At 56.3% G+C, this 5,002-nt stretch overlaps 1 protein-coding gene across 1 annotated transcript in view; it reads left to right on the forward strand.

Moving 5' to 3' along the window:
• The first annotated feature begins 2,854 nt into the window (after positions 1-2,854).
• Positions 2,855-5,002, forward strand: part of SH2B2 (SH2B adaptor protein 2) — a 65,431-nt gene continuing 63,283 nt past the window's right edge. The window contains exon 1 of the mRNA XM_069089432.1: positions 2,855-2,978. The gene's annotated coding sequence lies outside the window, so the exon portion shown is untranslated. The remainder of the gene's footprint in view (positions 2,979-5,002) is intronic.

Genomic DNA, 5,002 nt, shown 5'->3' on the forward strand with positions numbered 1-5,002 from the left:
GAAGTTTGTTCTTTCTTTCAAAAATAATGTTAATTCTGTTCAGGTTTTTGGGTTGCAGTCAGAAATGAAAAGATGAATAATACATAGTTCCTGCTCTCCCAGAGTTGATGATCTATCAGAGGATATGAGACAGGAAGGCCAATAATGGAAGTACAAAACAGGGCATGACAGGGGACGAATGAGAGGTATAGACAATGGCCTTGTAAGTTTTGATAAATAAGTAAGTTCTTCTGCTAGGTGGGGAAAGGAAGGGGGAGCCTGGAAGGTTTCATGGAGTAAGAAGAATTTAAACTGGACCTTGGAAAATTGGTAAGGTTTCCAAAGAAAGAGGAAACAGCCAGAGTAAATGTTTGGAGGTGAGAAAACACAAAATATATAGAAAGAACAAGGTGTAGTCCATTCAGGCTCCATGGGGTATAGGCTGAGATAAGAAAGGAAAAAACAGTTCACAGTAGGGGAAGAACACCATGGGCTGGAGTGGCAAGGAAGGCTTCATTCCAGGGGCCCAAGTCACCCAGCTGGGCGTTTCTCTTCTTGCCCATAACTGGCAAAGAACAGCATGCCTAGACTGCAGGGCACTTTTGCCAGTTTAGAAATAGCCCTGGCCACATTTGCTGTCCAGAGCTCAGAGCAGGAAGCCCTGAGGACAGAAAGGTGGTAGCCCTCACTCTGCTTGGGGAAGAGAAAAGTAAGGGCAGGGAGCAGCCAAGGCACCCAGTGCCTCCCCAATACTCCATTGGCAACGGAGGCACCTGGAGCGGGTGCTGGCCTCAGTCACAGTTTTAGCAACATGTCTCATCTCTACAGCCTCAGGGAAACTGTGCCTTTCCAATAATATCCCCTACCACTCCCTAGATAGCTATCCTTTGGTCCAGCCTGGCTAGCCCATTCTCGGCTCACTCTTTCTCCCCTCTTCCCCCCCCTTTCCCTGTCTCCTCCCTCTTGCCCTCTCCCCCCAGCCTAGTACCATGCTAGACACATAGTTGGCCTTCAACAAAGCCTTAAGGTCGTCAAGCCCAATCCTCTCATTTTAAAACAATGCTCAGGGAAAGCAAGGCCTTTTTCTGGGGGGGGGGGGGAGGAAGGAAGGGAGGGGAGAGGGAAGGGAGAAGAGGAGGAGATAGAGGAGGTAAGGAAAGGGGGAGAAAGAAAGGGAGGAGAGAGGGAAAGGAAAGGAGGGAAAGAGTGAGAAGGAGAGGAGAGAAAAAGGAAGAAAAGGACAGAGGGAGAAGAAAGAGGGAGGAAGAAAAGAGGGAACAAGTCACATTAGATTACAAATTAGTAACCTCACAGAATTTCTGAGCTCCCCATGGCCTCAGCACTGGTGTGGTGAGGTCTGTGAGAAATTTGTGAGAAGGCTTTTGGAAAAGTTACAACAAAGCAAGGAAAGCCATCCATCTGAGTTCCCCAAAAGTGAGCAGCTGCCCACTGAGCCTGCCCCTCCAGTCCTGGCAGACCTCCTCAAGGGCCCTCATTCAGGTCACTAGTCTTTCTGCCCACAAGCCTCTGAAACTCATCTACGCTAGAAAAAGAAGTCTAGTGCTCAGGATTGGGGTGGTGACTTGGAGATATTCCCCTCCAGAATCCTGCTGAGCCTGGCCCTTCATTGGGGGTGCAGCTGCAGCTGGGAATCCCACCTCCGGGCCCCACTCTCCCCAGCCCCCCCCCCCCCCCCCCCCCCCCCGGCCCCTGGGTTTTGTTTAATTCTTCCTAACTGGTGTTTCCCTCCCTAGACCTTCGAGGGAAGGAGACCCACAGGCGTCCCACCTCAGGAGCCTGGATAGGAAGGAGCCTCCTCCCGACCCCTCAACAGGTCTCTGCCATTGGATCGGAGCCTAGGGTGGGCAGGAGGCCACTCATCTGTGAAACCTGCTGCTCGCCCTCAGGTTATAGGTTCCTGGATTTTGAGCTGAAAGGGCCTTTGGGTCTTCAAGTCCAAAGGTCTCCCTTAACAGGTCGTTTTGCCCACCTGTTAAGGCTGAGATAGGAAAAGTGACGACCTCGGTTACACAGGTAGCAAAGAGCCGGGATTTGAACCCAGGTTCCTCGACTCCAAATCCAGGACTCGTTCCTCTACACAACAGTCGGTTAGGACCTAAGCCTCTCAGCTGAAGCTTCAAAGGTTGCCTTGACGCCCCAGGTCTCCATCCTGGCTTCCGTGGCCAGATCTGTGGTTCCTTCCCTACGTGGCCCTGGTCCTATCACCCACCCTGTCTCGCATATGTCAAATGGGGGGATTCTCCAGCCCCTTAGCAGGAAAAGGCATCCCTGAGGCCGGCGGACCCGCAGAGGTGGAGTAGTCAGGGTGTCCCGGCCGGGGACAGAGCCCAGAGCCCCACGAAAGGGGCCAGCCCCGTCCCCCGTCCCCGGGCAGAGCCAGCCCCCCGCCCCCCGCGCTCGCGCCGCCTCGAGCTCAGTCGCCGTCTCGCCAGTCGCTGCCTCTGCCCCTTCCAGCCACTCGGGAGCGTGCGTGAGCCGCCGCGCCGCCGTCGCCGCCACCGCCGCCGCCGCGGGCCCCTTTAAGGATCCCCGGGGGCTGGGGCTGCGCGGCGCGCGCCCTCCCTCTCCCCTCCCCCTCCTCCTCCCCTTCTCCCTCCCTCCTTCCCTCCTCCTCTGCCCCCTCCTTCCCATTCCCCTCGCACCCAGCGGAGGGAGAGGGGGCGCGAGGCGGGGCTCCCGCGCGTGTGCGGCTCACGCCGGCCGGAGGAGGAGAGGCGCGCTCCAGGCGGGAGGGCAGCGAGGTGCTAGGGGCGCAGGGCCCCCGGAGCTTTGCCCAGCCTGGCCCCAGCCTCCGGTGCTGCCTCCAGCGGCTTCCTGCAGTCGGGGCGCCCGAGCCGAGCCTGCGGACCGAGGGGAGCCGCGTCCCCTGCGCCCGCGGGCTCTCCGCACCCCCAGCGCCCCCCATCATGAGTCCCGTGAACCGCCAGTGAGTCGCCGGCTGAGCCCGGCCCACGACTGCTGCAGCTGCGCGCGTGGAGGTAGGCACCCCCGGCCCCGGTGCCCCGGTGCCCGGGCTCTGATGGCTCCCTGGCAGGCGGGGGAAGGCACGAGGGCCCCGGCTTGGTCTCTCCCCCTATCAATGTGCGCGTTCCCCCCACCCCCCGAGGTCCCTCGGGGCCGGCTTTTGTGTTGGATTTCACGGGACCGCAGCGTAGCGTTTGTGCCCGCATGAACCCCCTCTTCGGACCCGGCCTCCTGTCTGTGTCTGTGTCTACCTGTGCCGCCTTCCTTTCCAGGGGGAGGCCATGGAGAACGGGGGACAGAGCTAGCTCTCCCCTTCCCCACCTACAGTCTCGGGGGTGCGTGAACGCTGATGATTGGGTGATCTGGAGTCCTCGGGAGACTCGATCTAGTCCCCCAGTTTCTCGAATCAGGGGATCTGGCAACGTCGGGATCCCACTTCCTCTAAAGCAGCCAAATTGATACACGCTGGGAGCGGTGTAGCCCCTGGGCGATGACGGTCTCTGTCTGGTGGGATGAGGAGGGGTAGTATCTTGGCAGCTGAGAGCTGGGAAGAACTATGGGAGGTCATCGGGGCCACCATAGACATCAATGGGTGCCCAACCTTCTTATGAATCTAGGTTCAAGCTGTTCTCTTGCCTCCCTGCCCCCCACCCCCTTCTCAATGGGCTAGGATTTCCCTGGCCTGGGACGAAGCTGAGGAGATCGAGGGGAGGGGCCCTGAAGCAAGCACTATTGGGACAATAGGTGAGCTGAGCTTGGAGACCTGCCCTCTGAGGTTCGGAAGCTGGTGACTCTAGAGGGGAGAGTTGGCTTAGTCCTTCACCACTGCTGGCGATGAAACCCGAGGGTTCCATTTGTCCGGGAAGAAATCACTATTTCTCTGTTAACGGTGTGCTCACCTCCTCTCCAGCCTTTTTTTCTGAAACATCCCACTGGTTTCCAAGGTGGAGGGAGGTTGGCATCCCAGATTATCCAACTCCTTCTCAGGTGTATGATGACCTATATCTCTTCCCACCCTGAAGACCCCCTAAATGTCCTTTCGCTTGAGGTAATGTTAAAATGAGCTTAAATTTGTCAGATACACTGTGGGGGGCGGGGAGTGGTGAGAGATGGCCGGAGGGAGAATGAGGAATTGAGTGTAAGCTTGGGGAGGGGGCAGCTGGACTCTGGGAAAGATCTAGGTGTAAATAACTGAGAATTGGCAGCTGTCTAGAAGCATACTGAGAACCCCCCCCCCCTTTGTAAGTGAAGCTGCTGTTGTAACTGGCATCAAGAGGACAAAGGTATGGGAGCTTTTCTAGGAGGCTGTGATCCTAACACTTACAAGCTTTGGCCTCACTAGTGAACAGGCTCACACCTCTCTCCTCAAACAGTCTTCCTGAGATGTGTTCCTCCTCTTTTTGGATGAAGGGTATGGGTGCTGAAACAAGGACCCTGGCCCTGGCATGGGAGTTTAAAGGGCTTGGGTGAGGTGGAGGTACTTTAGATCTCTTCCACAGTTCTTTCCCATAGTCCTCTTCTGGAGGGGAGAAGTAAGGTCCATGAGCCTTGAAATCCCTAAAAGCAAAGGCTGACCTTAGATTGCCATTCTTCCTAATTTTTGAGCTAGGTGGCAAAGCCTAGAGAGCTCAAGGGTAAGGGCTGTCCACACCTTCTGTTTGCATTCTGTCTTTAAGGCTGGAGCCCTGGGAGGTCTGAAGGTGGCTCCTACCATTTCATTCTTCTCCAGCTCTGGACAAATGGTAATAAGTGTCTGTCCCTTTGACTTTGGTCCCATCTATTTGGGTGGGGATAATCGAGGTGGTCCAAGTGAAGCCTGATTGTACTTCGCTGGCCCCTTTCTCTCCTTCACCGTCTTCCCCCCTTCATCTGGTGTGTTTTGTCTGTGTTCACCCTCCCAATCTCACAGCCACCCAGACTTTTTTCCCTGAGAGGGGAGACCTTTCATTTCAAGGAGACCTGAGTCCAGATGGTCACAGAGAGGCATTAGGAGGGGTCTGAGGGAGTGGACACATAGTGGGTACTCAGTAATACTTGA

The sequence above is a fragment of the Petaurus breviceps genome, unplaced genomic scaffold (genome assembly GCF_028583685.1).
Source record: "Petaurus breviceps papuanus isolate PSGF00001 unplaced genomic scaffold, PetGlider_PUasm1.0 186, whole genome shotgun sequence".
NCBI lineage: Eukaryota > Metazoa > Chordata > Mammalia > Diprotodontia > Petauridae > Petaurus > Petaurus breviceps.